Consider the following 27,452-nt stretch of genomic DNA (forward strand, 5'->3'; position numbering starts at 1 on the left):
AGGGCAGCAGGGAGGCAGGGGAGTGAGGGATGCACAGGGTTCAGGTAGGAGGCATCAATGGCAGCGGGGAGTGGGGGATGCACGGGGTTCAGGTAGGAGGCATTAAGGACAGCAGGGAGGCAGGGGAGTGAGGGATGCACGGGTTCAGGTAGGAGGTATTAAGGACAGCAGGGAGGCAGGGGAGTGAGGGATGCACGGGTTCAGGTAGAAGGTATTAAGGACAGCAGGGAGGCAGGGGAGTGAGGGATGCACGGGGTTCAGGTAGGAGGAATCAATGGCAACAGGGAGGCAGGGGTGAGGGATGCACGGGGTTTAAGTAGGAGGCATCAAGGGCACCAGGGAGGCAGGGGAGTGAGGGATGCACTGGGTTCAGGTAGGAGGCGTCAAGGGCAGCAGGGAGGCAGGGGAGTGAGGTAAGCACTGGGTTCAGGTAGGAGGCATGAAGGGCAGCGGGGAGTGGGGGATGCACGGGGTTCAGGTAGGAGGCATCAATGGCAGCGGGGAGTGGGGGATGCACGGGGTTCAGGTAGGAGGCATCAATGGCAGCGGGGAGTGGGGGATGCACGGGGTTCAGGTAGGAGGCATCAATGGCAGCGGGGAGTGGGGGGATAAACGGGGTTCAGGTAGGAGGCATTAAGGGCAGCAGGGAGGCACAGGAGTTCAGAGAGGAAACAGGGGCCGCCAGGGGCACTGGGTATGCACATGGTACAGAGATCCAACAAGGGCAGAGATGAAGTATGAAGGGCGTTGAGGAGGCACAGGGGGCAGCAGTGAGGCCTGGGCCCATAATCTAGGCAGAGGAGTGGAAGGGGTGTGAGGTTGCACGGGGAACGGAACAGCTCCGATGGGAATCACAAGTGACCAACTACAAATACCTGATACTGGATCCATTGACTGTCACGTGTGTTTCTGGAGATCCACTCGGCTGCTATGGTGACAGCGCCTGCCGAGACTGGAAGTGCTTATTGTTGCCTCCTTGCATCTGTCGGTCTCAGTTGTCATCTTATTTTTAACAGTAAAGATGCCCCTTGTTTTCTCTGCTGAGCATAGGGAGTCCGTTGTTAGACATTCTTCTGTCAGGGTTGATTCAAGTAGCAACTTTTTGCAAGTCATCAATTGGAACTTTCACCGGGAAGGAGGTCTGGTGGCGAGAGGCAGCACAAACGGGGCACATGCTAATAGGACCAGTGGATCCACAGTCAAAGAGAGTGAAGATCAGACGGAGAGGTGAAGGGGCAGCGGTGGAGAGCCAGAAGAAAAGAGAATAAATGTCAGAAACAAAATGGAAGGCTGAGTAGAGGGTCAGGGGCGTAAGGCAACAGCTCGATCAGAGGTACAGGAACAGGGTAATGATATTAAAGAGCAATAGGTTTGGACGGAGGGTTACATACAGTTCTATTCTAGGCTGGCAACCAATTTAAACCGGGTGGTGGAGGGATGGGGTGGACGGCTGTCAGATTTTAAGGACAACTAAGAGCCGTCTAAATGATTTACATTGATCCTGGATTAACTAAAAATCAGACCCGGCCTTCCTAGACCGACGTTGGGCACCCATGTCTTATCCAGCTACAGAGTAAGGCTGGTTATATTCGAGAAAACAAAAAGCAGCGTTAGACTTTCAAGTCTGAAACCATTTTACAATTAGTCTTCTAAGGCACAATGGTTTATAAGACCATATGGTTCCCCTCCAGAGACAGTGGTTGTCTGCAAGCGAAGCTGCGCATTCCTGTGACAAAGAATTCAAATACGAGCATTCGGTAGCGATGGCGGCACAAAGAGGCCCCTGTGGGAGGATGCAGGCCATGTAAAGAGCTGCTAAATTACAGCGTATCAAACCCGCAGGATGCAGGAACTGAACTAATGATAGCTTTTAACCTAACAGTTTGTTAATCACATTTGATTTTGAGGCCGATGTTTCTGGCGAGAATGTTTCCCCTATCGGTTTGTGAGACAATCTTTCAGGTTTTCCTAGTGCTTTGTTTGACCTCACTTTGAAGTTCTGTATCAGAGCACATTCCCTTATTAGTCACTATACCCAGATCCCCCCATTACATACCTCGAGTCTGTGGGATTCACGGCATTAGCAGAGGGTCCTCTTAAAAAGTAAAAGAAAGGAGGACCTGAGAGCCATGGAGGGAGCAGAGCTGAAGACACCCGTGAGCGCTCAAATGACGCTGCTTTCCTTTACCAAGGAGGCCATGCAATACAGCAATGGAGCCAAGTACTGTAGCTCGGGAAACAAATACTGTCTGCAGATCGGGTTCAGCTGCCTCCTTCCCTATGGCCTGCTGTGGAGAGACAAGCATGCAGGAACACGCCACAGCTCCCTCCATGATCCGCCGGCCTAAAGGTCTTGGAAAGTGACTGGTAGGGCAGGTGTTGTATCGGCTAACTCACCTTCACGAGACAGCAGGCTCCGGCGCTGGGCCGCATCTGAGGCGCACCGAGCTCGTGCCTGCGGTGGGGCAGCATGGACGGCAATCTCCGTGAAGGCTCAGAGCAGCTCTCAACAGCCACCGTCATGTATAATGCACAGCACCCCTGGCGAGCCTGTGACCCTTCTGCAGGCAAGAGACATTGAGTCCGGAAGGCAAACAGCACGTCAGGTTGCAGGCCCTGCTGCGAACGCGCAGTCCCTGACGCACACCCGGTCCCATCAACTGCGTATGATGGCAAGGCATGAAGGCCAAAGTTCGCACTGCTACATTTTTTTTTTATTTTAGCATTACCAGCTCTGCTGTCTGAGAATGAAAACAAGAATGAAACGTACCGGACTCCAAAGGTGTGGGGGGAGGTGGGGCCTTGCTGCTCCGGGGTTTTTCACTGCTCAGTGCCCAGCAGCCGGCCTGGTTCCTCCTCTGCGGCGATACCTCGCTCCTACCTCAGACGCAGCTTCCCCCTGACGGTCTCGGACCTGTCCCCAGTGGCCGGCTGTGGAATTGCAGTTCACTGATCATGCTACGCAACCGCATTTTGTTTTAAATACAGGTATTTTCAGCTTCCCCTGTTCTGCCGTTTTAGTGACCATGCATGTCGTTTGCACAGGCTTTGGGCGGGTCTCCGGCATAATTAAGCATAATTAACCAGCAGGAACACAGCCCGCCGGCGAACTGCTGCACGCGCACCAGCGCGAGACACCGCAAAAACGATCCCGTTCCCCAGGTTCAGGCGTGAGAAGTGCACGAGGTTGGAGTGCTCGAGACGCCGCCGTGAGCGTGCACGCAAGCAGAGGAGGATCGCCGGAGAAGACATGGAGCCTGATGCCGATGCCGAGACTGACCTGCTGCGGAGGGAGAGGGACACGCGGAAAGGGCCCGGTGAGTGGGGGTGTGTGGTATTGGGGGGGGGGGGGGAGAAATGTGTGTGTGCATGTGTCTGAGTGTGCCGCTTAGTTGTAAGGGAGGGGTGTCTCTGCGCTCCTGTGTGTGTGTGTGTGCGCGTGATTGAGAAGCGAGAGGCTGACTTGCTGTGCACAGTTGGAGCAAGAGATGTGCACGGCTGGGGGGGGGGGGGCGGGGCTCGGCGTGCGCGCCCACGGTGTAAAATCCATGCGTGTGCACAGCCCTGTCTCCCTTCAGAGGCAACTCAATAGCAATAGGTCGAGAGAGCTTGACCTAAAAAGGGTCGACAAGAGCCAGGGTTGCAAGAAGACCCCGATGCTTAGTGGGTTCGCTGAGTATTATGCTTAATAAGTTCCTGTGATACACGTCAACTTCAAAATAAGGGTTGAGTGCACCAGGGCTATGATATGCCCCTAATCTTCTGTTTTTCCGCCGAGCATTCCTGCCTCCTGTCCGGTCCAGGAAAGATGAAAAATTCGATAATACAGTGTGTAATGAAACACGTGTCGGCTTCCATTAACTTCCATAATAAACTGCGCCTCAGTGGAAAGAGCCCATCTGATCTGAAGCGATTCAGCTCTCGCATCACTGGGCCGAAGCCTCAATATGACAAAAAAATGTAAAGTTCACTTCACAAAAACATATACATATATTGTTGACACTGACCTGACCTCGGGTAAACCCTTCTCAGGATCACTACATTCCTCGCTTTGTCCATCATCACTTGAACAAACATCTGTAAAAGATAACATAAATTACATGTACACCAACGTGAAGTTTGCCCAAATTTACTCAGGAAAACACGCATCATGTGATATTGCTTGGCAAAGTGGCAGTATGTCCCCCCTGCATTCGCTGTGCTCCCCAATTAGCATGACACTGTATATGTTTTCCAATTACTTGTTTCAAGCTAGGAAACGGGTTACAGAAATCGAAACTCATAAAGCAGGTGCCTATCTTTTCCATAAGAAGAAGAAAAAAAAGACCATGTAAAATATGCAAGAAATGGAACTTTCCAGGCGCTGAGCTACTCCTATGTGAATCCTCGCTTAGCAGTGCCAACCACGAGCGTGGAGCTGAAAAAGTCATACACCACCAGGCCTGGTGTACACAGCAGCCTTTGAACTTCTCAGCCACCCCTGAGTGCAGGGTCTCTGCTATCCTTCCGCCGCTGGGTGCATTGTGGACAGCCTTTGGCTATGCATAGCATGACCTGGAAGCAGGGCTTGGCCGCAGTGTGCCCCAGTGGCGGCTAGTGACATTTAAAAGTGGTGTGTCATGTATTCCTATAGGTTCTGAATCGATCCCCCTATTCCTGACCCTATTCTGGTTAAACTAACTATCAAGTTAACTAACAGTCAGCCCATGAGGCAAGAAAAGCCCCCATGATGCAGATACCGTTATCTGACGCAGTCACACTACGGCACAGGAACGTGTTATCTGATTAGGTCATAACGCTTGAGATCTAATTAGACAAGCGACATTCCTCCAGCCCCTGATAAGGCATACGACGTTCTCATAACAAATCAAACCTATGACAACCTGGAAAATCCGTGCGGCCATTGTTTTGATTTCACAGAGAACTTCAGTAAAAGAATGTGCTAACGAGCAAGTCGTATGACATCTTTATTGACGTATCTATGTCCATCCTTACGTCAATCTCGGCACCTTTAAGGTATAAATATTGCCGATCTTGCCCTATGCAAACACACGCGTGGTGACGAGACGGAGCAGCCATACTTGCCGAAGCCGAGAGCAGAAGCAGACCCCGCTGGCAGCAGCCCCGCCTTCCTGACGTGCTGAGAGATGCGCTGCTATCTCAAGCCGAGAGACCCAGCACCGGCGCTTCTGGGCAGCCCTCGCAGGCAGCCTGGAATATCGAGAGCAGAGAAAGAGATACCATTCCTCATTCATCCTAACTTCCAGGTACAGAACTGAATAACCCCTCACAGAGAATTCTTTAGTTATTCACTTGGCAAAAACAAACTTAACTTAAACTGTAACTTTCTATTCCCGCCCACGCATTAGACTTAGGTCAGGTACACGGGGTAGGCGTATTTAGAAACACCAGTTGAGTACGTTTAGTCAAATGTATATGTGTATGTAAATATATTTTAATCATTTTAAACATCATATGGCTCAGAAACCATATCAATGTTTTTACAGTATTATTTTATACTATTGCTTTTAATGTATGCACTTTACTTAACTATAAGTATTGCAATAATATCGATCCATTTCTCTTGTACGAGAAAAGAGACTGATCAATAAATAACACCTTTTTATTGAACACGCCCGTCTCTTCCTTTTCTCTACAATCTGATGAGACTAAGAAAGCACGTACTGACTGAGTAAAATAATTGCCTTGTGCTCACACGACTCTCGAGATTGACTCTTGATTAGGGGAGAGCAAAGTTGTCATGTTCTATGGTTGTCAGAAACTAAATCCCTTCTTGTCTAATCAGGGGAGTTAGTTCTTTCCTGAACATTCGAGAAAGTTTCTAGCGAACTCTGAGCTACGCTGGCAAACCCAAAACTTAAGTCTAGTATCGACAGTAGTAGACCTAGTTAACGTCTGGCCTAGGCCTTTACTGCTGTAGGTATTATTCCAATGCGCAGAGCCTATTGGGAAGATAGGAACTACACTACATGGCGCCCAACGCGTTTGGAAAGGGCGATAAAACTAACGTAAGACATTTAGAGTAACTCAGTCGTGCTTTCTCACTCAGACCCCTTTTCCCAAATACTCCAAAGACGTCTGGAGTGGGTGAAAGGTAATATCCTCCAAAACCTCGCAGGAGGGAACTCCTATGTAAGGTTCTTGGTATAGTCAACGTTGAAGGATACACTGTTCCAAAATATTGTGCATCTAATCTCTGTTTCCATAAGAAACCTGATCTGCAAACAAAAAGAATAACCTTTCTAACAGTAAAATGTCAGAAAGTGATGAAGAAAGAGAGGCAGTTAGATTAGCAGCTGAAATAGTAGCAGCTGATACTGCAGCACTAGATGCAGACGGGGATATAATACTCATCCCGGTCGCCAAAAGGAAATCTATAACCTTAAAACTTATAGAAAATGGACTGACACCTAGAGGTGGCACAGTCATATTCGTAATTGAGGCACACGAATATCGGCAGACAGAGGTATACTATTCATGGATACATTTCCCAGCAGCAAATGCTGTAACAAAGTGCTTCCACTATTACAAAATAGAGGTTCCACCCGACATTTACACTCCTTTCGAGGAGGTGGAAGTACCACTCAAATTCCAAGAGCATTTGCTCTTATTTGATGGCGCCCTAAAACATAACAATCACATTACAAGACTCGGTCCTTTAGGTAGACCAGGAGCAACGTGGCCGGTCTTAGCCGGATACACACCTCATCCAGACTTCGAAAGAATGCCTGCAGCAGATCTTTTAGTACAACTAAAACAATTAATAAAAATTCATAGACAATTAGTTCAGTATGTGATGCGGACTTCAACAATTCAGCCAGCGATTAAACTTCCACAGCTGACCCCTCACCAGGGGAACACAAATAAAATTACACCACAGAACATCCAGTCTTGCCTAGGTAAAGTACCGGCTAAACGGGAACAAATACCATTCTGGTTGGCACAGAAAATTACCCAAATAGATGCGGTGTTTCCTGACACCACCCCATTAGAAAAACACAGGATTCTGACTATCTGTCTCCCAATGGGAATCGCACCACACATTGAGGACTGTGACACTTGGGGTACAGTCTTTGCTTCCATCTACACAAAAACGCACGGTGTTCCATCCATTTCGGTGATACCAGATGTGCTAAAACAAATTCAAGACGAATATGGTCCAGAACCTGCTTTAACTCTTGGTATGAAATTACTAAAAGACTTCAAGCAGGTCTCGGCTATACTATTAGCCAACATAAAAGGTGAAGCAGCGAACGTGGCGATCCGGCAGAGGTTAAAAGAGACAGATATAGCAGACCAACCAGCTGAAATTGCCAGAATCATAGAAAAATCCTATGAGGAACTAGGTAGAGATAGTTTAGGTGGAATACCAGTAAAACCGCAACTGACTGAAAGTCCAGAAAAAATATTTTTTAATAATAATTCACCAAAAAAGAACTGGGATGGAAACAAACAATCCAATCCTAAAGAAAAGAAATTCCAGTCCCGAGGAAGGTCTCCTAGGCGAAGAGAAAAATCTCCAAACCGAAGACAGAGGTCACCGCAGAGTGACCCCTCTGGGAATAGATATAACCTTAGAAATAGGGATAATATTAAAAAACCTGATAGATATCAAGACATTGATACACGTCCCTCTCAATCTTTTCAGACTTCCTCGCAGAAATCGGAAAGAAGAGGACGATCAGAACAAAGAGAAGAGCACGCCAAGTCCAAAGACAAGGAACCTGCTCAGCTAAAAAAGAAATTACAATTTCCAAAAAAGAAGGTAGCCAGTATCAAGGTAGTTAACAATGCCGAGAATACTGAGGACACAACTGAAAAACGGAGAGTGGGCTCAGACAATGCTAGACAGCGCAGCAGAGGTGAGCATAGCTCGCAAAGTCCTTATGAATCATCTGGAGACAGTGGACACGAATGAATATCTTCAAGTGGAAACTGCAGACACCAGAGTTAGCAAACCCCACAAGATATATGAGATAACATTACGTATAGAGGGAGATAAGACTAGGAAAATAAGGGGACTATTTCGGGATTACCTCTCCAAGGGTTATGACATCCTTCTAGCTGAAAAAGACTGGCCACCAGAGTTTGTCAGGGAGTGCCCTCATGGCGAAGAAGTAATTATGCCTGCCTTCTCGAATCAAATCCCGATTCATAAAAAATACACACTTGCTAGAAAGTGGGCAGTGGCCTTAGCACCTGCTTTATATAAAAATCATGTAGCATGGGATGAGGATTCTCATCCTCACAAAATCCAGTTAAAATCACAACCTACTGCACAAAGGCAGTACCCAATTAAGCAAGAAGCTAAAAAACAGGTAAATGAAATACTAGATCAGCTAGAATACCAGGGGGTGATTGAAACTTGCACCTCACAAATGAACAATCCTTTGTTTCCGGTCTCCAAACCAGACAATTCATATCGTCTAGTTTTGGATTACCGACACCTTAACACATGTTGCAAAACATTTGCAGTGCAAAACTCACACAGTGCTGCACTAATGAATAACATAGTGCGCAAAAAATACAAAACAACCTTGGACATCTCCAATGGATTCTTTTGTCAAAACATAGCACCAGAGAGCAGATATTTAACTGCATTCTCAGTAAATGGCACTCAAAAGCAATTCTGTCGGTTAGCCCAGGGGTACAAGAACAGCCCGGGGGTATTCTCAGCGAGAGTAACAGAATTACTACATCTATATGATGATGAAGCATTATCTTATGTCGATGACATTTACTTAACAGATGATGACTTGGAGACTCACTTGAAAAGAGTGAACACCATAATACTTGGGTTCGCTGCAGAGGGTTACAAATTCAACTTTAAAAAGTCCAGAATTGCCCATCTGACAGTCCTGTTCTTAGGATATGAGTTATCAAGTGAAGGTAAAAGCCTGGCAGACAATTTCCTAGAGAAATGTGCCGTAATCCAAGCTCCTAAAACACTAAAAAACCTACAGTCAATTCTAGGCTTCCTAAATTTCGGAAGAACATACATTGCAAATTACGCAGAAAGGGTCAAACCCCTTTATGATCTAATTAAACCAGACTTTAAAAGATCCAATTGGACTCAAACACACACGGAAATTTTGAGATCCTTACAAACAGACATGCTAATTAAAACAAAATTAGAAACACGTGATAACACACGCAATCTTGTGATTCGAGTCATCCCAGGGAGATGCGGATTCACATACCTAACCTCTAATGAGGGAGAAAAGGTACCAATTGCATTCAAATCACACTTGTACACAGAAGCTGAACAGAAATTCAGTAATACACAAAAAATCATTCGTGCAGTTCAAACCGCAATAGCTAGAGAAAAAGAGATAGCTGACGGCAGACATATCACAGTCAGAACAGCAGAATCAGCCTTTGAGGCACTAACAACACCGTGTAATTTACCAACAACAACATTGAATCCGGAATGGATACAATGGGTGAATTCAATCACAACGGACAAAGTATACTACTACTTAGATCCAGAACTAGAAGAATTAAAAAATCTAAAATATGAAAAGACGTATCCTCTGCCAATCGACATTCTGCCTCTACGACATTACGCCTGTGTAATCTATACAGACGGACATGCTCAACCCTCCGTTTGGGGAGAACATGCATACAACCCCACATGTGAGATTACAAAAGAAGTGTGGCGCGGAGGTAAACTAAGACCTCTATTAACAAAATCACACTCAGTAGAAACTAATTCAGAACTACAAACTGAAATAATAGCATTAAAAATGGCGCTAGATAATGCGGATCGCGAATTCCCGACACTTATAGTGTCAGATTCATATTACTGCGTCAAAGCATATAACAAGGATTTGCAGACATGGATTCAGAACGGTTACAAAGATGACACAGATGCACCAATAAAGCAGAAATTGCTCTGGGAACAAATAGCTCTTTTACAAAAAGAACTACCAAAGACTCACGTGACACACTCACTGAGTCATCAGCGTGATGGCGTTCACGTTGTAGGGAATTCATTGGCTGAAACAGCCGCAGCGGCAGCCACTAAATCGGCTCCCGTAGTTCGAAAAAAACGTACATTAAAATACATTGACGGTGAAACAGTGCTGGCGGTGAAAACGTCATCAAAAGGCGACTGCTCAGCGTTACCGATCAACTATCCACTCAATTATACATACATAATCGATGCAAACTCCGTCCCTTTTGCTCGAATCCCTGGAGTGGGGGATAGAGTGATTCCAAACATGGACAGGAGAAACTTGTTAATCGCAGACGCACACATGGGCGAGGGTCTCAGACACCTCAAACTGAAAGACTCTCTGGAAGAATTACAATCACGGTACTGGTGGCCAGGCATGAGCCTGCATTACACCATGTTTGTAAAAAACTGCCCAAACTGCAACAGAGATCGCAGTGGGGAGAGAAACAGTTTAATACCTCGTCGTATCAAGGCAGATAATATGACCAATAAAAAGCAGGGCTTGCGATTAACATATACAGGCTAGTTTCCACTTATAATGTAGATCACCAGCACTCGGCTGACGTCCGGACTGTTATACAAAGATTTGCGAGTCTAAATGGCATATACGCTAAGAGCATGCTACGTTCGACCATTGTTTTCACTCAAGCCCACCAGCCTGGGGGGAAACATGGCCGAATGAGCACAGTCCAGCGGGAATCTTCTCACTTCCTTCCTGAGGGTACGGGATGGTGTAAAGAAAAAACCAAGGCAGAAAGCAATCTATAATGGAAAGGATATTAGGTTCGGGAGCTGGGTGGGTCAAACATCTAATAAGTGTCCAACGTAGTCTAAATAACTTGCCAAGAAATTCTCTGAAGGGATTCAGTCCGTACGAATTATTATTTGGAACTAGAATGATTATCTCTGACCTCGACAGTCAGACTTCAGTGGTTAAAGAAAAAAGCTTTGATGTCAAAGACCGTTTGGCTATTTTGCAGGACTTAAACAAAACAAGAAAAGACCTGAGTGTGAGAAGTTGGCCTGATGTGCAGTGTTCACTATTCTAGTGATCACTATATATCAGTCCAAACAACCCTTATTGATGATTGGTTGTAAGTCAACCTTATAGACCAGCTATCCTAGTAGCATGGATACGAGCAGTCTAAGGCTAAGACTCTAGAGGGCGTGTTAAGCCAGTTGTTTTACCATCACATTACCCCTTGAACACCCAGTGAAAGGACACCACACAAGTGTTATGAAAATAAACAATGTATTTATTAGAATCACAACAACCCTGTACTCTTTATGAGGACAGGGTGCTAAGCACACAACAAAACTCTTATGAAAATACTTAAGTTAGCACGTTATACACAAATGCCCGAGGGGCACGAAAAACCATATACTTTAAAAGTGGAATGCGAAATTACTAGCAGGTAAGTACAGTACTAATAGGCTTTGGAATCGCTAGGACTTGACTATAGAATCGTTAGATTACTTCTAGGAGACCTAGGGGACTCGGGTGCAGAGTGTGTACTCTCACGCGGGATGCGGGACAAAGTCTATGGAAGCTAGTAAAGGCAAAGTTAGTGTTCACGGGCGAACCCGACCTGGTAGGAAGAAAACGACAGTGGATCCTGACCCTAGGATAGTGAGGCTATGCTGGGACACCGAAGTGCCGAAGTTACCTAGCCCAGGGGCTGCAGCTGCATAGGTCTGAAAAGACGTCGGGAATCTCGTTGCCGGACCAGGAGCCTGGAAGAAGGAAGTTGCTGGCAGGCGACCAGTGAAGAAAAGTTCGATGGATCCAAGCCTGGATCAAGGAAGAAGAAAACCTGAAAGCAGAGGGGACCAAGTTCTTGAATCACTAGCCAGTGATTAAGTGGGCACCAGGATGGCACCGGGCGAAGTCACCTCGACTAGGTGAGTGGGCGACGCTGGCTCTGCAGATCTCACGGACCAGGAGGCGTTGTCGGCGACCAGGATGGAGAGGCGAGCTGTCCCACGATGGATGAAGCTGTCGTCGTCGAAGTTACCCAGGATTGGGCAACAAGCCTTGGCTAATTCAAGCCCACGCGGTGGACTCAAAATGGCGTCTTGAGTGGACCAGGAGGGTCCGGAGTGCTCCTCTTCTGGAAGGGAGCAAGGGCCAGTCTGGAGCAACCAGACTAGCAGCAGTGATGTCGTCGGGCGTCGTTCAGGAGGCCACAAGCCAGCGGGCTAGTAGCCAAACAACGCGGTGAGCAGCAAAAAGCAGAAGGGCCCCACGCAGATCGTGGAGATGCTGGGAGGCTGCACTTCGGTGCTGGAGCTGCTCAGGGTCGGGGCTTCTCGGACCCCAAAGCACTCACCAGGAAATTACTCGGCGGGCTTGCTGTGCAGAAGTCGTGCAGTCTTGAAGATGGCCGGTCCCTCGAGGTCTCGTCACACCCACGAATCTCAGCGTGACTGATGATGTAGGTAGAGGTCAGAGGTGCCAGGGAAGCCGGTTCTCGTCGAGCTGGGCAGTCTTGATCCGGAGGAGAGACTTGCAGCAGACCGCAGTGTTCTTAAGATGGTGCCTGCGGATGCAGGATGACTACTCCTTAGTCACAAGGGAGAAATCTTAGGAAGAAGTCTTGAGTTCCTTTCGTGGAAAGTAGTTTCAGGATTCAAAGATGATCTGATTTGGAAGGGGGCCAGTTCCTACCTTTATCCTGTAAAAAGGGGCTGGCACGCGACTAAGTCCTGCCCTAGGGGTGGGACTAGGAGGGGGGTGGTTACACCCACTTCCTTGGCGGGCTTTTCCCCAGCACAGGGTCTGGAGTGACCCTGGAACTGGTTCCAGCCAGCCTATGCACAGTGCCACGTGCAGTCACCTTCCTCTGAAGCCCTGCCTACCTACAATACACAAACCCTGTCTGGGACGGTGCTGGCACCGCCCCTGGCAGGAAACCCTTTGTCCTTATCTCCTGCTCTGGGAGGACTCCCAGCAGCAGGAGGGCAGACTTGTGTCTCGGTGGCAGCATCCATTTTGTGGATGCTAAGGCTCTGTCTGATTTTAACCGGGGTTAGGGGTTACATACATGTCATGTCCCTCTAGAAGGGTGGAATGCTAACCCCGTCGCCAGAATTGGCGAGGGGTTAGTATTCCAATTCGTATGACACCTTACTCGACATGTTTTGATAAAGCGATACCAGAGTTGGCATATAACCGCGAGGATTATAATGCACTTAAGAGTATATGGTATGCGATATCATGGAAACGGCTAAGGGATAGATCCCGAAAGCCGCAGACAGGCTCAGCTCATGCCAGAGCACCATCTCACACGATTCCAAGCACTCTGCCTTCAGGATTGTTAAGGCCTGCCATAGGAGTGACTGATAGGAGATCTGTGTGTCCATTTTAGGGTTAGATATAGGTATACTATATCTAAAGCAAAGGGTGCTTACACCACCTTGCCCCAGCTGTCAAGCAGCCAGTTGTGTCAGATTTGGATGGCCAGCCAGGGGTGGCATAATACATGCTGCAGCCCCTGGTAGGCCCTGGGTACACCTATGCCCTGGGTACCTAAGGTACACTGTACAGGGACTGATAAGGTGACTCAGTATCCAATTTAGATATGTACCTAAGGTACATGGAATCCATTTTACAGAGAGAGCAGTAGGCCTGGGGCCCTGAATAGCAGGGTCCCAGGTCAACGAAGTCAGAAAACCAGCAAAACACCAGGCAAAAAGTTGGGGGCAACCATAGTCAGGGATCTACCTTCCTACACTGAGCAACATACAGTTGAAACAACAGCCAACAACCACTGAAGAATCACCACCTGTCCCAGCAAGACCTGTCTGGATTCCAAAAGTCGGGGATCTAGTCAGGGAGAAGATCGCGGTAAAGAAGGAATTTGGGCCTTCTTACAGAAAAGCAGTTCCTGTCTTGTCTGTCAACGGGACAAGATCAGTTGTACTACCGCCACTTGCTGGTAAAAAGGAGAACCGAGTTGTATCAATCGACCTGGTAAAACCACAACATGTGGCCGATAACAAACAGTAGGCCAAGTGGACTCCCAATAAGTAGCAGAACACCAAGGTTTGCTACCAGTACAGAGGTCCTAACAAAGAGGCTCATCACATTCGAAACGCCTACAGAAGAACAACAGGGACTATGCAACAATGCAATAGAACTCAGACCTCTGACAACCCAAATAAAAACATTTAGCAGAGACACACCAATCTACAATGAAGTACCAAGTGACAATGCAAGAAACAAAAATCCTGAAGCAATTGGAACAATTGACAGAACTGCATCCGGGTACTTCATCAACTTCGATGATTCCTCTGAAGGCTTCAGTGAATCAAAGACACAGCCATCATCAAAATCCTTTAAAGACAAAGCTAAGGAACTTTTGAACCAACTGAAAGAAACATATCTGATTTCTCCATGGATTGAATTTTGGGTGGGTTTTGGTGCATTTATCCTCATACTTTGGCTCATCATGGTATTTACTTTGGGACGCTTCATTGAGGGAAAATATGCTAAAATGGACACAGCAAGTCAGAACATCAACTTGGTCCTCAAACCACACACATCTTCACACGTCGAGAAAAGAGAACTTTCTTCAGCCAACTTCACAGCCAATCCGATACCTGGTGGGGTAGCCTGGGACAACACTGACTATGAAATTTATGGTCCGGTCGAGATCCTGAAATACCCACACCAAATCAAGATCTCCTTGAGTGACTTTGCAAAACCAAACTCATTTGCTGATGATTGGGACTTCGAAAACATTAATAACATGATGTCTGACTTAGTAATGTCTGCTAAATTTACAAAACATGATTATTTGCAAGGTTCTACAAATTATGACAGTATGTATTGCTATAACCACTATGGTAACCATTTTTTACATAAATCTGCACAACCTAGAAATGTTTTGAATTACAATCAATGGGAACATTGTGCTACACCTCCAAAAGGGAGCTCAAGAACCGTTTACGACAAATATTCATATTTTTCAGGTTTTAACACAAGTAATGCTGAAACATTTTATTTTAAATTGTCAAACAAGACAGGGATGAAAACCATGATAACCAACACAAAATTGATATATTCAGATTCATTCTTCGAAAAAATGAATACTTTTTGATTTGATTATTGGGACAAAAATGTTGATTTGAAAAGTGTTTGGGGTACAAAAGATTGGCAAGTACAGGGTTTAGAAGCTTTGTTAAGAGCCTGCATGATCCCAGAACAAATGATATTTTTAAATGACACTGTTCAACAAACCACCTGTCTTGGCTTAGCCAAAATCAAAGATTTAAATAAACCGTCTATTCCAAAGCCAACAATGTTTAGCAATAACTCTGATACAGATGAAGAGATAGACGTAAACCATATATTAAACCAAAACAGAACACATCCTGATTGGAAACAATGGTTTTTTGTTTTTTTGTTTTTTTTTTTTGTTTTTTTTTTTTTTTGCATCTAACTGTTTATTGGACATCAGTTTTGTACAGTCTTGTAAATATATGCCCTTTACTTTTCTACACACTTTGAGCTCTCTTGACTCCTATATATATACTTTTTTTTTTTTTTTAAATTCTTTTTATTGTTGCATCAGGTGAATCGTTAGTACCATGAACAAGACATCGCGGGGGAGCGTCAACATTCCGCTCTACCCGCCGTTACGCAACTTTTGAAATAGACAGTTACATTGCATTCATCCTGACGAACTTATTATTCTTCCTTTTCACCCCGAACTCCCCCCCCCCCCCCCCCATCAACTATAAGTAAAGGCAGTAACTGAGGGACCTCACCTCGAAGCCCCCCCCACCCAACTTCCCCCCCCCCCCCAGCAGCATGTACCCTTCCACCCACTCTCTCCCCCCCCCCCCCGCCCCTCATGGCTCTCTCGGTCCTCGAAGTTGTGTGGCAATGAGTATAAGCACTCCCCATGGCCCTTAGCCTTCTAGTGCACATTTGCTGGGATCAGCGACCTACACACCATGACTGTGCTTCATCCTACCACCCGCCCACTACCCCCTCCCGGTCCCACCCTCCTACTCCAGTCCATGGTAGTGCCTCCACTTGGCCCATATTTTTCTAAATTTTCGGGGGCACCCCCTAGCTTTATACGTAACACGTTCAGCTGCCATATACATATCCAGGCCTCTTCTCCATTCCTCGAGATTTGGTTTCCCAGGCGCCCCCCACAGTCTTGCAATATCCCTTTTTGCGACCACCAGGGCCAGCAGCAGAAAAATGAGCAGATATCGCGTGATATCCACCTCCGTGGACATTCCCAAGAGCGCCAATTTGGGGTCCCTGGGTATCTCCACCTCCAGTATCTCACTCAATTCGTTGAAAATCTCGCCCCAATATTCCTGTATCACAGTGCATCCCCAGATGATGTGGAAGAAGTCGCCCGTTGGGTGCTGGCATCGTAGACATGCGGTGTTGGCAGCCCTCCCCATCCGGAAAAGCCTCACCCTGTCAAAGTATGCCCGATGAAGGACCTTAAACTGAATGAGGCGAAGCCTCGATTTTATGGCCACTTCTCGGGGGTGCATGAGTATGAGATCCCAGTCCAGGTCCTCTAGCGTGCCCACATCCGCCTCCCACCGCTCCCTGAGGACCTGTAGATCTCCCAACATGTTATTTGTCAATGTTTTGTAGGTCATGGATACTGCCCCTCTCTGCATCTGTTCTTGCAGCAGGCGGCCCTCAAGTGGTGCAAACTGGGGAATGTCAGTGAGAGATATGTGTTGGGCTCCCCATGCGTGTCGCAGCTGTATGTATTTGTAGTATTGGGTTCTCTGGAGTCCAAACTCCTGTTGCAGTGCTTGGAATGTTTTAAGCCCCCCATTTGCTATGACATCCCCAACTGTGGAGATGCCAATGTCATCCCACCTTTGAAACCCGCGCAACTTGTTCAGTTCAGTCAGCCACCTACATGCCCATAGGGGGGTTTGGCGGGTGAGCCTTTCATGCCAACCCATTCTAACCGACGCTCTGCGCCACGCCGTCAGGGTGATCCTAGTCGCGGGAAGAAGCTGGCGGCCTCCCCTCCCCCCATATAAAAAGTGGAGCACCGTCTTATTGCCCCATCTAGACCTCTCTAGTGCATAAGTGGGGTGGTCCGCCGGGGCGTGTAGCCAATCGTTGATCGGGGTGAGGTGTTCCGCCCAGTAATAGGCCTCCAAATTTAGGCAACGAGAGACCCCCACTATACTGGTGGCGCTGCATAGTCGTGAGTGCCACCCGGGCCTGCTTCCCCAGCCACAAGAAGGAGCGGAGATCGGCATGGACTTTCCGCAGAGTCTGAGCCGGGAGGGGATAATACTCATTTTGCAGGGCGTATAAAAACTTTGGGAGTAGGATCATCTTATACAGGGCAGCCCTGCCCAAAATGGTGAGCGGGAGCGACCGCCACCTATCCATCTCCGCCTTTGCCGCCACCAAAATTCTATCGACATTGTCCGTATAGGAGCGCTGCACATCTCGGGTGATAAAGACCCCCAGATACCGGAAGCCTGTCGTGGTGTGAATGAGCAGCTCAGGCAGCTCCTCCCCTCGCGGGGCACCTTGTGGGTCGTATAGGACCGACTTATGCCAGTTTATAGTATGGCCGGCTACCGCCCCAAAGTCATCCAGTTCCCTGAATAAGGCCGGTATCGTCGTGGCCGGATCGGTCACATATAGTAGCACATCATCGGCGTAAAGGGAGATCTTCTCCTGGTCGGCGGCCGATTCCCCCCAGTGGAAGCCAGTCACAGCTCGGTTGAGCCGGATGCGGATCGCAAGGATCTCGATCGTGAGGGTAAAAAGGAGTGGGGATAGCGGACATCCCTGTCGCGTCCCCCTCTCTATCGCGAACTCCCTCGACAGTCGCCCGTTTACGCGCACTCTAGCCCTAGGTCTCGAGTATAGAAGTGTCACCCAGCGCTGGAACTTTGGCCCAAACCCAAACCTCTCAAGGGTCCCCATCAGGAAAGGCCAGTGGACCGCATCGAACGCTTTTTCCGCGTCCAAGGAGAGGAACCAATGTGGCTCCCTCCTGTCGCAGACTTCTTGGAGCCAGTTGTGGGCGCGCCGCAGGTTGAGTTTGGTGGCCCTGTCCGGGAGGAACCCGGACTGGTCCGGGTGGATCAGGCCCGTAATTACCTGACGCAAGCGCCTTGCAAGAATAGTGGCCAGGATTTTGGTCTCAATATTTAGTAACGAGATTGGGCGGTAGGAGGAACAGTCACCAAGGGGCTTGCCTTCCTTGTGGATCGGGATTATGGTAGCTAGGGCCAGGTCCGGCGGGAGGTCTCCGGATGCAAACGCACCCTCATACAGCGACTTCATGTGACGCGAAAGGAGGTCCCCCGTTCGTTTGAAGAACTCCGCCGGGAAACCATTCGGTCCCGGAGCCTTCCCCGGTTTCAGGGCAGCCATCGCCTCTGCGATTTCATCCAGAGACAGGGCGGCTTCCAAAGCCTCACTATCTTCAGGGGTCAACTGCGGAACGTCCACGTCACCCAGGAACGATCTCGCCACCTCGCAGTCCCCTAGGTCTCTTGCCCTGTAGAAGGCTTCGTAATAGGCCGCAAAGGCCTCTGCAATGGCGCCGTCTGAGGACGCCCGCGCCTCACCAGGGAGCTCAACCCAATCCACCCATCTGGCAGCTCTCTCGCGCCTGCTCAACCACGCCATGAGTTTACCAGATTTGTCGCCAACATCGTATAAGCGATGTAGGGTGGCCAGCGCCTGTGTACGCGCCTCGTCCGTACTCAGTTCTCTATACAGCCTTTGTGTATCTAGCAGTAGTCTAAGATCAACCTCCTCCTTCGTTCTGTGATATTCTGCCTCCCGGGTCAAGATGTTTGCCTCCTCCCTCGCTATGGCTTCCGTGCGTTTCCTTTTGGCCTCCCCTACCCTGGATTGGAAGCGGTCCCTCAACACTGTTTTCATGGCTTCCCACAGTGTCACTCCGGACTGTACCGATCCCTCATTTTCGGCCATAAAAACTTTGATATCCGCCCTTATGCCCCTTAGAATCTCAGGAGTCTGTAAATCCCATGGCGACATATGCCACTGTGCCTGGCCCCTCCCCCTTCCCCGACCTATGTGTACGAACAGCGGAGAATGGTCCGAGATACCCCTCGCCCTATAGTCCGCCTCGTCTCCCGCCGAAAGCTCCTGCCTAGATGTAAAAATGTAATCTAGCCTAGAGAAGACCTTGTGGGCCCCAGAGTAGAATGAGTAAGCCACATGGGCAGGATGGAGCCACCGCCAAACGTCAGTAAGCCCGATCGTGTCCATTCTGCGCGCCAATGCCGTCTCTGCAGCCACTGTGTGGAGGTTCCCAGATCTATCGCGTGCCATGTCCATCACGTCATTGAAATCCCCTCCCACAATCTGTAGTGTGTCCGCCGTGTCTAGCAGAATGGCCGAGACCTCCTGCATTGTTCGTGCTTGTAATTTGGGTGGAGCATATACCGACAGTAGAGTGTACCTGCGCCTTCTCCATGTCCCCTGTACCCCGGTAAACGAGCCCTGTGGGTCTGACCATGTACGTGTAACTGTGAAAGGTGCGGTTTTCCTAACTAGTATTGCCGTGCCCCGTGAATCCATGGTGTAACCCGCGTGTGCCAGAACTGTGTACTGCCCGCGCGCTAAAAAGGCACATCGGTTCCCCCTCAAATGTGTTTCCTGGAGGAAGACGATGTCAGGTGCCACTCGTTTAATATAAGCAGTGACCAGGCTCCTCTTAATTTTGGAACCCAGTCCGTTTACGTTCCAGGTCAGCGCCTTAACCCCGGCGCCTTCACCGTGGGGTGTAGCTAGTGTACTCGCCATTGTTCCACTTGAGGACTATCCAGCACTTGGCCCCAGGGCCGGGACGGTGGCAAGGGTATTCTTTCCCAAACATGCTGCTGCTGCTGTGTTTTAACGAACCTCCCCCCTCCCTCCCCAGCTCTCCCAACAACCCCAACGTGGGGTAACATGACAACAAAGCCCCATCCCGCTCCCCCCACCCCACCTCCCTCCCCTTCCAGTTGCATCCCCCTGCGGGTCTCAACTAGCCACGGGAGTAGGCCTGTCGCCCTCCCACACATCCCACCCTCAAGAAACCCCAACCAGTGCTAATAAACACAAAAAAACAGTACTAGGGGGAGTGCCAACTTGCTTGCTCTGCATCGCCGAGCCGTCATCCTTTCCCAGACCCAGTGCATCAGTGTTCACGAGTGTGAGTCTTGTGTGTCCATCTGTTCCTCACGACCTGTAGAGTCTTGCTCTAACTGTCGGATCTCTTTGGCCAGAGGGTGCAACGAGTCACTCCTAGTATTCTCCTCCTCTCCGCCGGATGCGCGGCCCTCCGATTCCTCCAGTTCTTCCTCCTCCGAGCGGATTCCATTCCTCAGGCAACCAAACCTCGAGCCTGCCACGGAGTCGGAGCCCGGTGACGCCGACCTGCCTCGCCTCCTGTCCTGCTGGTTGGCGGTCCTGTATGGAGTTTGCGGCGTCTTGCGCTGTGTCCTCTTCAATCTTCTCCTTGGCGGCTTCGGCCTCTCCCACGTCGGACGTTCCCGTAGTGACCGGTCTAACTCTGCCCGGCCCGCCGCCTCCCTACTATTCAGGATAGGCCGCTCCTCCAACCATTGCCAAGCATCGTCCGGGTGTGCAAAAAAGATGGATTTGTCCTGATAAATGACCTTGAGCTTGGCCGGGAAGAGGAGCATATACTGGATGTTAAGGGACCTCAGCTTCGCTTTCACGGCGTCAAAGGAGCGGCGTTGTTTGGAGACTTCCTGACTGTAGTCCGGGAAGATCATTATGGTGGCGTTTTCAAAGCGGATCTCACCCAGTGTCCTGGCCTCTCGCAATATCAGGTCTCGATCGGCGAAGTTCAGAAACCGGGCTATGACCGGTCTCGGTCTCGCACCCTCCGGTGGTTTGGCCAAGAGCGCCCTGTGCGCCCTCTCTATGATGAAACACGGGGAGAACCGCGCCGCAGGGAAGGTCTGTTTGAGCCAGTCAAGGAGGAAGGCGGCCATATTCCTTTCTTCAATCCCTTCTCTAAAGCCCACGAAGCGCAGGTTGTTCCGCCTGGACCTGTTCTCGGCATCGTCCACCTTCCACAAAAGTTGGCGGTGGGAGGCCTGGAGCTCTGCCATGTCCTTCCTTAGCTCAGCCACCGACTTCTCATTGTCTGTCAACCTTGTCTCAGTCTCCGTGACCCTGTCGGTTAAGTTACGAAAGTCCTGGCGTAGCAGCGTAACCTCAGATCCTACCTCCCCGATCTTGGTTTCCAAGGCCGCTCGTGAAGCTTGTATGTCCGTTCTAGACGCCTGAATGGCCTCCAGCAGCATGTCTGTATCATTGCGTGCTCCTGACTGCACGGGCCGTTGTTCCACCGCGGTTCGCGGAGCAGCGAAATTGTCCATCGGGCCTTGCCCCTTGGTCTTGGGTGCCGTTGCATTCTTACCCATAGCGGCGTTGGCTACAGGCCAGGGGCTCCTGGGCTGAACTTGCCTCCCTCCGAGGTATCGCTGGGCTCGGTCGTGCACCGGGAACAGAGGCAGAGTGAAGCAGCGCCTCGACCACGCAATGCCCCCGGGCGGCCCCTGAATATGGTCCTGAGAACCTCTGGGCCGGGGCCCGCGTACACTCCCCGTCCCGATGTGGAGCGCCGGGGCCGGGCTCTGGTCGCTGATTCACCCCGGCTGCACTACTGGCGGGGGCCCCGTCTTCACCCCTGTCCGCGCCGCGGGGACCAGGGGGGTGCTCCTCAGCCTGTGCCACGTGCACGTCTCCCCCAGGAGTCTCCCTGTCGCAGGGTCGGATCACCAGGTTTGGACACAGGCAGGGTGGTGCCGCAGAAGTTCCAGTGGCCAACAAAAAGGGGGTCGGCACAATTCAAGAAGGCTGAAGTTCCAGGGCAGGAGGAGCGGGGCTCCGCAGTCCGATGGCCGTCGCTCTGTGGGTCGTCAGTGCGCGGCCGCCATCTTGGTAAAGGCGGGCGCCGCCACCGAGACCAACCCCAACGCTAGGCCCAGAACAGGCGCGGTCCTCCTCACCTCGGCGCAGAGCTCACTGGCCCTCCGTCCCTGCTCCCAGGCACCGACTCTGCACCGCGTCGGAACCAGTGGGGGGATTCCGCCGTCTCTACCTCTCCCTCGCCACGTCGGTCGCCATCTTGAGTAGGTGGTCGGCGGTCTCCTCCGTCCTGCTCCCACTGTCCGGCGGCGGCGGAGTGCGATCTTCCGCCGGTGGCCGAGCACCCGATCGAGCCTCGATCACCCGCAACTGCTATTCGCGGGAATTCCGGCACTCGGCGCGTTCCTCTTCCTCCCGTCTCCCAGGCCGTCAGGACGATCTCCGGGGCATTGAGGAGGCACCGTCACGCACAGCGGCCGGGCGGGGTTGGCTCCGTCTCGGAACTGCAGCAGCCCTCAGTAGGTGTCCAGGCACCAGGTCCACACTTCTGGTGCCGGTTCTGGGTCTTGGGGAATAGTGAACGCCGGATCATAAGCAGGCTCGGCCGGAGCTCTGTACAGGCACGTCTAGTCGGCCATGTCGCTGGCCACGCCCCCCGATTGGAAACAATGGTTGATCTGGCCCACAGATACAAATAAATGTCAAGATAGATTCCTGAACAAAACACAGGGTTTCAAAATGACCAGGCCAGACCCTAGATATCCCCAAAGACATCACCCAGGGATAATAACAACCTACAGTGTGGGCAAATTATGCCTTCAGTGGCTACAAACTTCCACACTGCCTGAAATTAAGCAACACCTAACTTTACTTACTGATGGTGCTGACTTAAGTGATTTCATAATGGGACCACGCAAACAGCGTCAAAAGCGTTTCATAGCAGCCTCTTTATATGCAGCATACAATGAGGCCTGGAAGGTTACTCAAATTGAGACAGCAGAGAGAATACGGGAAATTGACCGTATTACTTTGGAAAAATCACTTTCTGTAGTGGACAATGGGTTAATGACTCTGTCCTCCAGAATTTTTTCTTTGGACAGCATTGTGTCTTCAGCAATCGACATATTATCGCAAGACTTACTGTTATTACAACATGGTCAGTCACAATTGCGTTCTATTGTACAGCTTGGCTGGACGTTACAAAATCTGCGTTCAGGCTATGTGCCTTGGCGTTTAATCAACACAACGTCACTATTCCAAATCTTTAACCTTACTGATAGACAAATCGGTATGGCGCAAAAGGGTGCTGATTATACAATCTTGAGCATTGAAAAACTAGAAAGATTACCAATGACAATGTCAGAACGACCTGTCAGTGAATGGATAATCCACGGAATCATAAATATTCCAATCTCAACCTTCAGGTTTCAATACTGCCAAAAATATATACAGGCTGGCATGTACGAGAAATTGGGAAAGGGGTACCTTAAAACAACTTGGAACCTGCCCTATTCACATGCATGTGTCAGTAATAAAGGACAGAAAGTGTTTCTTAGTGGCAACAATTGTGCTATGTCACTAAGCGGCACGCTTCTGTGTAACGGAATTAGCTTGCATGGAGCCTGTGAAGGGAATTCATACAACCTTTCATGTCACCAGCAAGGCGCACCTGCAACTGAAATAGAACCATTCTTTCAAAGACTCTATAATGGGAGTTACATTCTTATTGTAGACCGCAAATGTTGTAGTCTTATGCCCGGGACTCCTTATCTAGTCACTACGACAGCGAAGGTCAAGTGCTGTGGACGTTCTTTGTTCCCCAGCTCCTTTCCAGACAGGGAGGCAAGGGCATGGCCCAGTTTGAAAATTACTTCTATTCGAATAGATACTTTAAGCAGAATGAAAACAGTGCTTCTTCAGACGCCTACAAGGCTCACGTCATCAAAAGAAACGTATGATCTACAAGTCGCAAGGACGACTGCAGAGATACATACATTATTATCGACTAATTCCCCCGTACATTTCGCGGAAATCCTGAGCGAAATCTTAAATATTTCTGATACCACTGGGGTCTCAAAGGTATTTAAGACAGTATTTTCGATGGCATTAACACCATTCAAAGCCATACTGGGTATTTTTCCAGATTTCGTCCATTCGATTTTTGGCGGACTTCCCCTGATCCTGGGACTAATTGCAGGAATCCTATTCTTAGTCCTTATTTTTCGTTATGGCAACCCATGTCACAGATCAAACTCTCGCGACAATGGAAGATACAATCCTAGCCATTGGATACCGGGACCGGATATCAAAAATCCTGGGACTCTCCCGGCTTAGAGACCTAAACATGACTTGGTTTCTATCATTTCGACCAATGTGGCAAAGATGTGTTTTACCTGTATTGAGATGTCTGCTATGCGGAGAAGAATGCGTGTTAGACACCTGTCTGACGCTACAATCAGATGCGCCAGTGGATGCAGATACATTGTTGGTTCCTACCAAGGTTCACGCTTTGTGCTGCCCTCAAAGGCTGCCAATCCTGATGACGGCATTCGTGGAGTCTTCACCACTACGATTGAAGAGTAGTGAAGTTCAAGATGAAAGCAGCATTGAACAGGTACGACCTTCTGTCAGCAATGCGAATCAGAATGTCAATGGAGACAATCATGCGCACGAATGCATGGTTACACCTATTTCCGACTTAGTGGAACTTTCCCATGAAGCTGTTGACAGTTTTTTCGAAAGCCTTAATGATATGATGTTCTCTCCAGAACAGAAATAGAGACTTTTGAGCAAGCTCGCACACGGCGTTCCCTGAATTCGGCCTTCAACTTTAAAAATAAAGTCACATGAACAATTTTTCCCACCAGTTCACGGACAACAATTTTTTAGCAGCCCCAAATTATTTTTTACAAAATTTTCGGGACACTTATCTTCTGCTTAAAGTAAGAAACTATTCCTAGAGAACTAAGATTTCTATTTTTAGATACTTTATAAACTTTAGTTGCCCGCTGGGATGTTCACGAATATTTTATTATGTGATGAAATGGTCTCGAACTTTCTTTCTGTATAGCCATATTAAGAGCCATTTCATGTTTATTTCTCATATACCAAATAAGCGATAATGCATACCAATGCGTGTTTACTTTAGCGTTTAATTCATAGCTTAAGTGCATACAATATATATGACTGCAATTTTTCAGTATATTTGAAAATTTCAGAATGCATTAATGTATTTTGGGGTGGTAAGGTATACACTATACTCTATAGTATGTTGTACTATGTTATACTATGCATAGATTAGTAAATATGACCATAGTTAGCGTGGAGTGGGTGTCATGTATTCCTATAGGTTCTGAATCGATCCCCCTATTCCTGACCCTATTCTGGTTAAACTAACTATCAAGTTAACTAACAGTCTGCCCATGAGGCAAGAAAAGCACCCATGATGCAGATACCGTTATCTGACGCAGTCACACTACGGCACAGGAACGTGTTATCTGATTAGGTCATAACGCTTGAGATCTAATTAGACAAGCGACATTCCTCCAGCCCCTGATAAGGCATACGACGTTCTCATAACAAATCAAACCTATGACAACCTGGAAAATCCGTGCGGCCATTGTTTTGATTTCACAGAGAACTTCAGTAAAAGAATGTGCTAACGAGCAAGTCGTATGACATCTTTATTGACGTATCTATGTCCATCCTTACGTCAATCTCGGCACCTTTAAGGTATAAATATTGCCGATCTTGCCCTATGCAAACACACGCGTGGTGACGAGACGGAGCAGCCATACTTGCCGAAGCCGAGAGCAGAAGCAGACCCCGCTGGCAGCAGCCCCGCCTTCCTGACGCGCTGAGAGATGCGCTGCTATCTCAAGCCGAGAGACCCAGCACCGGCGCTTCTGGGCAGCCCTCGCAGGCAGCCTGGAATATCGAGAGCAGAGAAAGAGATACCATTCCTCATTCATCCTAACTTCCAGGTACAGAACTGAATAACCCCTCACAGAGAATTCTTTAGTTATTCACTTGGCAAAAACAAACTTAACTTAAACTGTAACTTTCTATTCCCGCCCACGCATTAGACTTAGGTCAGGTACACGGGGTAGGCGTATTTAGAAACACCAGTTGAGTACGTTTAGTCAAATGTATATGTGTATGTAAATATATTTTAATCATTTTAAACATCATATGGCTCAGAAACCATATCAATGTTTTTACAGTATTATTTTATACTATTGCTTTTAATGTATGCACTTTACTTAACTATAAGTATTGCAATAATATCGATCCATTTCTCTTGTACGAGAAAAGAGACTGATCAATAAATAACACCTTTTTATTGAACACGCCCGTCTCTTCCTTTTCTCTACAATCTGATGAGACTAAGAATGCACGTACTGACTGAGTAAAATAATTGCCTTGTGCTCACACGACTCTCGAGATTGACTCTTGATTAGGGGAGAGCAAAGTTGTCATGTTCTATGGTTGTCAGAAACTAAATCCCTTCTTGTCTAATCAGGGGAGTTAATTCTTTCCTGAACATTCGAGAAAGTTTCTAGCGAACTCTGAGCTACGCTGGCAAACTTAAGTCTAGTATCGACAGTAGTAGACCTAGTTAACGTCTGGCCTAGGCCTTTACTGCTGTAGGTATTATTCCAATGCGCAGAGCCTATTGGGAAGATAGGAACTACACTACAGATGAGGGGTAAAATAGTGTCTTACTGTGGCAAGCAAAAGAGTGGACACATGGTGCATTTTCTAGCAAATTTGAGGTCACAGAAACCCCTCCCAACTAATTTGGAAATGTCTACTTTTTTTTATTCTGCAGCCCACTATTGAGGTTAGACATTTGTTAATACTGCAAGATACAGTGGTGCCCCAGGGAGGTAGCCCAAAAATACCATGTGTCACCCAGTAATTCTTAGACATTTCTGGAAGCTTTCTGCTGTTGAAGAAAACTTAAACTTGCAAATTCACCAGTTGAAATAATGTTTCCACTTGTTATTCCCCAGTTACGCCAATCTAAATACTTTTGAAAGTCTGTCAGCAATTATTACTTGCTTGGCCGTTCCCACTGTTGTTACTATCCTAATTCAAATGCAGGTTCTAAAGCCTACTGTCTCAATTACAGACTTGATGGTAAATAGGGTGGACGTTGCTGAATTGGTAATACCATTACATATCACATTCAGTTCAGTTAATATGGAGTATAACAATTGGTAAAGTCGCATTTAATTTGTTTCTGGAGAAAAATGTTTTAGAATTACCAGGAGATGCACTGTATTACCAGTAAAGCTTCAGTGTTGAATCTGCAATTAATGATCAACATCAAGGCATTATCCTAATTCAGGAAAACCAAAAGAGGCACTACACATCGAATATTTAGGAACCTTAAAGTTTTGGCTTTTTATCAGCAATTTCTCCTTGCATTAAGAAAACGCATTTCACCCCAATCTAACAAGCAAATTGTTATTTAAAATGAGTATCATTATTATTTTGTACAATATTTTGAACACAACACATCACAATAAAATCACGTATATACAACCAAATCCACACATGTGGACCTGTACAGTTCTTATGAGAAAA

At 48.1% G+C, this 27,452-nt stretch overlaps 1 protein-coding gene and 1 long non-coding RNA gene across 6 annotated transcripts in view; one reads left to right on the forward strand and one right to left on the reverse strand.

The window, feature by feature from the left end:
- LOC144828658 (uncharacterized) overlaps positions 1 to 3,310 on the reverse strand; it is an 82,182-nt gene extending 78,872 nt beyond the window's left edge. For both annotated transcript variants that reach the window (XR_013610505.1, XR_013610506.1), the window contains exon 1: positions 2,771 to 3,310. This is a non-coding gene — a long non-coding RNA (uncharacterized LOC144828658). The remainder of the gene's footprint in view (positions 1 to 2,770) is intronic.
- Positions 1 to 27,452, forward strand: part of RAD54B (RAD54 homolog B) — a 608,133-nt gene that overhangs the window by 500,685 nt on the left and 79,996 nt on the right. The window lies entirely within an intron of this gene.

This window comes from Lissotriton helveticus, chromosome 4_1, assembly GCF_964261635.1.
Source record: "Lissotriton helveticus chromosome 4_1, aLisHel1.1, whole genome shotgun sequence".
Taxonomy (NCBI): domain Eukaryota; kingdom Metazoa; phylum Chordata; class Amphibia; order Caudata; family Salamandridae; genus Lissotriton; species Lissotriton helveticus.